This window comes from Palaemon carinicauda, chromosome 8 (genome assembly GCF_036898095.1).
Source record: "Palaemon carinicauda isolate YSFRI2023 chromosome 8, ASM3689809v2, whole genome shotgun sequence".
In the NCBI taxonomy this organism is placed as follows: domain Eukaryota; kingdom Metazoa; phylum Arthropoda; class Malacostraca; order Decapoda; family Palaemonidae; genus Palaemon; species Palaemon carinicauda.
The window spans coordinates 1,190,173-1,200,172 of NC_090732.1; the positions used below are offsets into that span (position 1 = coordinate 1,190,173).

The window sequence follows — 10,000 nt, forward strand, 5'->3', positions numbered from 1 at the left end:
AAAACGACTTTTATTACCTCAAACAGATGACATTACCATACTTCACTCAATCTCTTCTTAATTTTCGCACGCCAAAAATCGTCCATCTAATTCAATCAACATTTTACGTACTACAAAATCTCAGTCGAAAAGGGCATTTCATATGATATAAACCTAGCTGCTTTATATTTAAAAACTAGAAAGGCACCCTGAGTGCAGACCTCTGCCACGGCAGCTTATTTCTCGAAACCAGCTTGCCTTTCCCAGAATCAATTTAGACCGTAGGCGTATTTGAAGTCTGTGTGACAACCATGTGCGAACTTGGGGTCAAGGTCAACCTTTTGCTCGACCTTGACCTTTGACCTAGGACTTTCAAGATTGAATCACTTACGCGTCTCGAAAATTAATCCATAAAAGTTTCACAAATCTATGAGTCAAATTGTGGCCTTGAAGTTGTTCACAAACAAACAAACGGACAAACATGGACGAAAACATAACCACCTCCCAACTTCGTTGCAGAGGTTACAATATCAGGTCATAATTTACGCATTATCGAAGCCACACGACTACTCCTCAATTGGGTATCCATATAAGTGACCAATAACTTATGAAGATCAATAAAGGATAACAATAATCTTAACGACCCATTATGGCAACGTGTTCCCGGTCCGAAGGTGGGCAACAAGAGTGTCCAGCCAGCCAGTCTGCCAGTGTTGCCAAATATGGGGATTTATCCCTAGATTTGAGGATTTTGGGTGTCTGATGGGGATAGTCTGTACATATTTCTATGAAGAGAAGTCAAAGATGAATAAACCTTTATATTGTTGCAATTAGATTACTTGCACATATATGAAGCATAGTGCGTAATTTCTATATTAGTAAAGCCTACACGATCATAAGAAAATATATTTGTGGAAATGGGGATTTTTGGGTTGTTTTGAGGACTTTTTATCACTGGTTTGGGGGATTTTTACACTAACCCATCTGGCAACCCTGCCAGTCTCTCAGGGAGCCTTTGACCAAATGGAGGTTTCATGATATTTCCTGATAATTACAATGGCAATTAACGTCAATATATAGACAACAAGAGCGGTTTGCACTTGCCCGTTAATCAAAGTATCTGATGTATGTCTACTCTAAGTTCTAAAACTTTCCTATATGTGGTCCCAAGACTGTGCAATAAGCTCCAAATAGATATTATTATTATTTTTATTATTATTATTATTATTATTATTATTATTATTATTATTATTATGACCAAAGCTACAACACTAGTTGGAAAAGCAGAATGCTATAAGCCCATAAGCTCCAACAGGACGAAAATAGCCCAGCGATGAAAGGAAATAAGGAAATAATAAACATGAGAAGTAATAAGCAATTAAAATAATATATTTTAAGAACAATATCAGCATTAAACTATATCTTTCATATATAAACTTCCACATAAAACAACAACTTAAAAAAACACAGGAAGATAAATAAGATAGAATAGTGTGTTCGAGTGTACCCTCAAGCAAGCGAACTCTACTTTTCCAGTTTCGTTTTCCATTCTACAATTATAGAAGGACATGTATTATCTTCAACACAAATAATCTATGATTCTTACTAAAGATGTAAATGGATAACTTTTTACATTATACTCTTGGAAGATAATTTATCATCAGTTAGCATTTAAAACAATTAACTTCCGAATAATTTTCTATTTCATCATGAAAGGACCTATAAAATAAGGGTATTATTATAGTCTAAGTCAGGGCAACATTTTCTAATAAGAGAAAGGGTTTTCCCAACAGGAAAATTACCTTTATTTTCACCACAAGTGACAGTTATGAGATATACCTTGATATATTTGCCAGCATGGGAGCCACCCAGTGGGAACTGGGGATTTTCAAGTTTTGCCGCGCAAACTAGCGACTGTGGCTCTCTGTCGCTCATCCACGCCACAGGCGTGCCGTGGCTTTGAAAACATTGGAAACCTATGGGAGACCACATCCCCACCACACGATGCTGTGGCTTTGTGGCGCCACAGAGTCGCTAGTGTGCTCCCGGCCTTAAGGTGGGGAGAATATACTGTGGAATCAATATATAATAGCCGACTCTGCTTGGGAATTCTGAACTCTCAGCATATAGCAGTAAACAGGGTAAACATTGGTGGGGAATGAAAATGATCTTATATAGGATAAACGGGCAAGAAATAGTATTGACAAGTTAGAAAATTGACCACATATTGATCTTGGGTTTGTGAGTTTTGTGTAGGGCTATTTTGAGTTTATTCTCTATAAATAATCAACTTTATAATCTCTCTTTGGTTATCACTACTACCCACTATCTAGGCAGGTCAGGTGTCATCTTTCCATATCATAAGAATTTTTGGATGTTCGATGTACAGTGATCTGTATTGTCATATTTGTGATAACTTTCTTTTTTAAGGTTAACAACAGAACACTCATTATTTATCCAAGATCTTGAATGTTTATATCTATGACATAAGGCCTTAAAAAAAATAAATAAATAAAAACAAACCACTCATTGTTTATCCAAGATCTTAAATGTTTATATCTATAACATAAGGCCTAAAAAAAAAGAAAAAAAAAACCCTCATTATTTATCCAAGATCTTAAATGTTTATATTTATAACATAACACCTTAAAAAAAATACAGAACACTCATCATTTATCCAAGATCTTAAATGTTTATGTCTATTACCACAAGTGATGAAATTACTGACAAATCCTGTATATTTCTCAGGCTCCTCAATAAAGTCTGTATTATTAAAAAGCTTAAAAGTAAAATGTACCAATCGGTAAGTCTGCACAATCACCTTCCCAAGACGGTTGTTGCTAGTTACACCAGAAAAAAAGAAGAAGCCAATCCTTTACTTCTTAAAATTATCATCAATTAACTATTTAAAAACAACACATAATTCTATCAGCATAAAATTAAACTTATTCATACAAAAAAAAAGGGGGGGGGGGTGAATGTAGTTCGTTGGGACAGGGTAAGATAAGAGTACTAAGGATACGGCTCCTAGGTTAGGTTAGGTTAGGTGGAGAACCTTAGTTTAGGTTGGTTAGGTTAAGTTAGGTTAGGTTAGGTGGAGAACCTTGGTTTAGGTTGGTTAGGTTAAGTTAGGTTAGGTTAGGTGGAGAACCTTGGTTTAGGTTGGTTAGGTTAGGTTAGGTTAGGTGGAGAACCTTAGTTTAGGTTGGTTAGGTTAGGTTAGGTTGGGTGGAGAACCTTAGTTTAGGTTGATTAGGTTAGGTTGGGTGGAGAACCTTAGTTTAGGTTGGTTAGGTTAGGTTAGGTGGAGAACCTTAGTTTAGGTTGGTTAGGTTAAGTTAGGTTAGGTTAGGTGGAGAACCTTGGTTTAGGTTGGTTAGGTTAGGTTGGGTGGAGAACCTTAGTTTAGGTTGGTTAGGTTAGGTTAGGTGGAGAACCTTGGTTTAGGTTGGTTAGGTTAGGTTAGGTTAGGTGGAGAACCTTGGTTTAGGTTGGTTAGGTTAGGTTAGGTTAGGTGGAGAACCTTGGTTTAGGTTGGTTAGGTTAGGTTAGGTTAGGTGGAGAACCTTAGTTTAGGTTGGTTAGGTTAGGTTAGGTTGGGTGGAGAACCTTAGTTTAGGTTGATTAGGTTAGGTTAGGTTGGGTGGAGAACCTTAGTTTAGGTTGGTTAGGTTAGGTTAGGTGGAGAACCTTAGTTTAGGTTGGTTAGGTTAGGTTAGGTTAGGTTGGGTGGAGAACCTTAGTTTAGGTTGGTTAGGTTAGGTTAGGTGGAGAACCTTAGTTTAGGTTAATTAGGTTAGGTCAGGTTGGGTGGAGAACCTTAGTTTCGGTTGGTTAGGTTAAGTTAGGTTAGGTTAGGTGGAGAACCTTGGTTTAGGTTGGTTAGGTTAGGTTGGGTGGAGAACCTTAGTTTAGGTTGGTTAGGTTAGGTTAGGTGGAGAACCTTGGTTTAGGTTGGTTAGGTTAGGTTAGGTTAGGTGGAGAACCTTGGTTTAGGTTGGTTAGGTTAGGTTAGGTTAGGTGGAGAACCTTGGTTTAGGTTGGTTAGGTTAGGTTAGGTTAGGTGGAGAACCTTAGTTTAGGTTGGTTAGGTTAGGTTAGGTTGGGTGGAGAACCTTAAGTTTAGGTTGATTAGGTTAGGTTAGGTTAGGTTGGGTGGAGAACCTTAGTTTAGGTTGGTTAGGTTAGGTTAGGTGGAGAACCTTAGTTTAGGTTGGTTAGGTTAGGTTAGGTTAGGTTGGGTGGAAAACCTTAGTTTAGGTTGGTTAGGTTAGGTTAGGTGGAGAACCTTAGTTTAGGTTAATTAGGTTAGGTCAGGTTGGGTGGAGAACCTTAGTTTCGGTTGGTTAGGTTAGGTTAGGTTGGGTGGAGAACCTTAGTTTAGGTTGATTAGGTTAGGTTAGGTGATGTTCTTGTGTCTGTAAAATGTGTTTTTTCACTCTGTCCCAACAAACTACAAAGGCTCCAAAAAAAAAAGTGCAAAGCGAACGTAAACAATACTGAAAGCCAGACTTCGGAAGAAAGGTTTACTTTACTTTCATTTCAAGGGTTGTTTTTCCGGTCCTATACAGCAGGGGAACCCTACTCTCTACAGGACCTCCACAGTCGTTTTATTCCTGTTCGTTCGAAAGCATTCAGCATTTCACATCGCTTATTGCTCGTTTACTGTTAAATCGTCACTATTGAAGCACTCACAGAATGAGAAAGTCTTCAGATTATAACCCAAAGATAAAATATAACACCCTTTTTTTTCGACCCAGTAGCTGCAAAGATCGAATAAAAAGGGTTTAAATTCCCTAAACAATACTGTTAAAATTTGCATTAAAAACCGGTAAATGCCTGGCAACATCTATTCCAGGAGTTTTACCGTTTTAAAAATTTATATATTGACGTGAAGGTCTGATATTACGGTCACCAACCCGTAGAATATAAGAATCAAGGATGGTAAAATTACGGGCGCCTATATTTTACAGAAATACGAACAGTATATTTTTACGGAGAATTTCCGAATAAAATTAGTTATTTTACTTACTTGCTTTTACTTTTACTTTTACGGGTTTATTCTTCGCCCTCCGTCAGACACTAAGAGTCTGTTCAGGCGGGCCTTGGTGTGTGAAAATAATTTCTTTCCAGTTAATATTTTGCTCTGTATCTTATCAGTTATTTCGCTAGCATTTGTAATCAGGCTTAATAGTTTTCAGGTCACTATTATAACACTTTCTAAAAAGATAAGTCTTCAGATTTTACTTGAAAGCTGACACATTTTTTGCTATTCTTGACATCATGAGAGCACACAGCATTTTTTTTTCAATCCAGTAGTTGCAAAGATCATGAATAAAAATGGGTTTAAACTTCCTAAACAAGGGCTATGGCGACCAGCAATTTTATGGTGGAGCTCTGGGAGGTCATTTTTACGCGGACTCCACCTAAAGCATCAATATTTTATGACCGGAGGTAATTGAACGTGAACGCATTAAACTTGACGTTGTTGAAGTCTTCCGTCTTCCTCATTCACAAGAAGGCGTTTGTTTCTTCTTCTTCTTCTTCTTCTTCCTAATTGACTCGTTACTCCCTTTGCCAATTTCGTTGTGAAGGTCATGTTTTGATAGGCGTGCACTTATTTGTTTGTATGTCTGTCTGCTGTCTGTGATTCGCATAACTCAAAAACCATATTATAACCGAATCTCAAGAAATTTGGTGGGATAATTTTCCAGGATCCATGGACAATTTCACTAGATTTTGGGAGAAATTGGGTCAAACGTCTAGGCCTAGGTCAAGAAAAGGGAAAAAAAACTCTTTTTGCCATATCGTGGCAAATGTTTATCTGATTCCCATGAAATTATAGTCAATCATTTTCAGCGAGGCAGATTTGCACCGACTCGCTGGGGTGCCCTTTTAGCTCGGAAACGTTTCCTGATCGCTGATTGGTTGGGCAAAATAATTCTAATCAATCAGATAGCAGGAAACTTTTCCGAGCTAAAAGGTCACCGCTGTGAGTCGGTGCAAATGCGCCTCATTAAAAAAGAAAATGAGTATAGTACCAAAATGTGCATGATTCAATTGCCCATCTTGTGATATCTGTTTTGGGATCAAATACCCAAAACATCATCACTTTTCTTGGTAACAAATGTGGCGGTGGCGAAGGTATGTGCTCTACCGAGTGCCCGTTCGTTTCTCTATATTTCTAATTAACAAATATACATTTACAATCCTTTCATTTTATAATATTGCATATATATTATAATATATTTAAATGAATAAATTCTGTAGCTAACATATACACAATCGCACATTTTACTATTCATCAAAATATGTTTTTATATGAAAAACATATCGACTCGTGAATACTTTTTGAAAAAAAGTTTGAAACTTATTTCATTTACACTAAAAGTAGTTACCATTCTACTTCTTATTCATTTAAGTAATTGCTGGTCAGTACTTAAAAATGCTTAGGTACCTTCCCATCCAAATTCCTTTCCTCGTTGGGATGCTTTCCCTGTTACTCAACTTTACGGCTACTTAACTATCTCTAAGGGGTGCTTTTCCGGTCCTATACAGCAGGGGAACCCTACTCTCTACAGGACCTTCACAGTCATTTTATCATGTTCGTTCGAAATCACTCAACATTTATTATTATTATTATTACTATCCAAGCTACAACCCTAGTTGGAAAAGCAAGATGCTATAAGCCCAGGGGCTCCAACAGGGAAAAATAGCTCAGTGAGGAAAGGAAATAAGGAAATAAATAAATGAAGAGAACAAATTAACAATAAATCATTCTAAAATAAGAAACAACGTCAAAACAGACATGTCATATAATAAACTATCAACAACATCAAAAACAAATATGTCATAAATAAACTATAAAAAGACTCATGTCCGCCTGGTCAACAAAAAAGCATTTGCTCCAACTTTGAACTTTTGAAGTTCTACTGATTCAACCATACAGCATATTGCTCGTTTATTGTTAAATTCACAGTACCGAAGCATTTCGAAAGCAAGAAAGTCTTCAGTTTCTTTTTGAAAGCTTTAATATCTTCAGTCTTTAGGATGTCTCGTGAGAGCTTATTGTAGTCTCGGGGCCGCATATTCAAAGGCTCTAGAGCCTACAATAGACATACATCTAGGTTCGAATAATTCGAAAACATCTGTAACTGTTCTCGTGTTATCACGATTTGTAGGCTACACAATATGTAGCAATTCTCTTAAATAGTTTGGAGTATTAATAGAGTACTCTATTTATACTGGCTGGAACCTTTGCGCTTGTGGCATTTTGCTTTTCTGATTAAGGTTGTAGCTTGGCTTTATTAACTATAATGATAGCGATAACAGTCAAAGAAGAAGCTTATATGAAATTGCATAAGAAGGAATCCTTTTTCTTATTCTGGTGTTTTTGGGGAAATAAAAGTGAAAGAATTACCCATTAATTTCAAGTCTAAAATATATTCTCTCTCTCTCTCTCTCTCTCTCTCTCTCTCTCTCTCTCCTTAGCAGAGCCTATAGTTGTGCTTCGATGTTCATCATATAACAGCGAAAGAAAAATTCACAAAATTCCATTCTAAGATATTTTCTCTCTCTCTCTCTCTCTCTCTCTCTCTCTCTCTCTCTCCTTAGCAGAGCCTATAGTTGTGCTTCGATGCTTACCATATAACAGCGAAAGAAAAATTTATTCTCTCTCTCTCTCTCTCTCTCTCTCTCTCTCTGCTTAGAAGAAAATAGTTGTACATCAATTATATATATATATATATATATATAATGTATCCAATATATATATATATATATATGTATATATATATATATATATTGCATGCAAACAAATAAAATGACCGTGGGTGAATACATATACAGTACAGATACATCCCTGAATTTTCTTTAGCTTTTCTAAGCTATTATGACTGTACATTCATCTCTTGGAGTCAAGCGGAGGAAAATTGAAATTCTCACCAAGAAACAAACCACCAATTCCCTAGGTCCCCTTCACGGTCAGACTTTGTTATCGATCGGGTATTAACCTCTTTGGCCCACTCCCCCAAAAACCAATGGTCAGGTCTTCCCTCCAATGTCTGCAATCACGTCTTGAAGATTCATCTTTTATTTTTATCCCATATAGTTCAGTCATTTTAGTTTCTATTTTTATTTTATTGCGATAAATTTGAGTTAATGTTTGCAAACAAAATAATCTCCCATATTAGTTCAGTCATTTTAGTTTCTCTTTTTATTTTATTGATATTGATTTTAGTAAATGTTTGCAAACATAATAATCTCCCATATTAGTTCAGACATTTTAGTTTCTCTTTTTATTTCATTGATATTGATTTTAGTAAAGGTTTGCAAACATAATAATCTTCCATATTAGTTCAGTCATTTTAGTTTCTCTTTTTACATTATTGTGATTTATTTGAGTTAATGTTTGCAAACATAATAATATCCCATATTAGTTCAGTCATTATAGTTTCTCTTTTTATTTTATTGTGATTTATTTGAGCTAATGATTATAAACAAAATAATGTCCAATATTAGTTTAGTCATTTCAGTTTCTCTTTTTATATTATTGTGATTTATTTGAAATAACATCTGCAGACAAATTAACGTTAAAATATTAAAAAATATCAACGAGAATGGTTAAGTATGATAAAGTTAGAAGTCCTGAGTCTTGGTACAAAAAAAAAAGGCCTAATCCTTTAAACCTGTTCACAGTCTTGCTTAAAACCATCACTATTCAGTAAATAAACATTTCGAACCTTAAACTAACAACAGCTATAAACCAAACATCAAATAAGACCAGTATGACATCTCGTAAATCTTTATATCAATCCCACTACATCGCTAAAAAAAATTTCTACGCCATAAAGTCATAAATCTCAAGAAGCATCAACACCAGACAATAAATTCTACACCTTATTAGGCTCTCTTAAAACACCCATATATTCATCACTGACTACAGTACTTGGTGGATATGCCAGACACGGGACACCTTGGGTAGATCCCACCCAGGGACCTACACGACCGACAGAATGGACGGATGGATCTTTCCCAAACATCAAATGTTTAGCGTGGAGACCTCCTTTCTCCGATCTCCTCCCCGGACCCCCTGCGGGGAAATTGACACGTAGTTTACAAGACGGAAAGATGACCTTTTCTAAACCTACCAATCTCCACTCGCCATGGGTGGTCGTCGGCCCGAGAGAGAAGAGAGGGAATACACCAACGGAATTGGGGAAGTTTTGGACGAGAGCATTTTGCCCGTAGGTATATTTGTGTTTTTTCTTTTGATGTTAAACTTATTTGAATTGTCTTTTTCTTGGACATGTTGGTGGAACTTTTATGTCAATTGAAATGCATTTCGACTTGGTGTAAGAGGCCTTCATTTATTTCAAAATGTCCCTTTTTTATTCCTCGTTCCTTAACAAGTGACTGGTTATCTAAACGAGTCTTATTCAACTATTTCCATCGAGATCATCTTCCACCACCAAATCCATCTTCTCCGAGTCTTCGTTCAATTTATCCCGTCAACTTTGCTTTATGTCTTCATCCTCATCCACTATGTCAAATGACACTGTTTTCGCATTGATTTACTCCTTCGTATCCTATTTAACTCCTCTGTAGCTCTTCGAATATCTTACTAGTCTTTCGTCCCTCTTCCTTATTTTGTTCTTTGTCACCTTACACATACATTCCGTTTGGGACCTTCAATAAGAAATAATTTCTCTAGGACCGAAGGGGAACCGGGTTTGGGGAGGCCCATCATCATCCTGTGCGTCCTTCGTGTTTTGATATGATGTGACTCTTTCACAAGCTTATCTTACTTACGGGATGCCTTCGTACGAGAGCCCGTGGTCCCTTTCGTTGTAAGGCGGCCCAATCTAAAACCACCTTACACTTGTCTCACTTTCCAAAACTGAAATAAGGCTTTGGACTGAGCGACTCTTGTTCATCTCTATTCCACAGCCTCTATTATTTCATCTCTTCGGTATACCATTCCTTTAAAGGCATAAAGGCCACTCATGAATGGCAGAGGCAA

The 10,000-nt window shown here is 36.7% G+C and overlaps 1 protein-coding gene across 1 annotated transcript in view; it reads right to left on the reverse strand.

Annotated features, from left to right (window-relative positions):
- LOC137645595 (laminin subunit alpha-1-like) overlaps positions 1 to 10,000 on the reverse strand; it is a 497,060-nt gene that overhangs the window by 394,686 nt on the left and 92,374 nt on the right. The window lies entirely within an intron of this gene.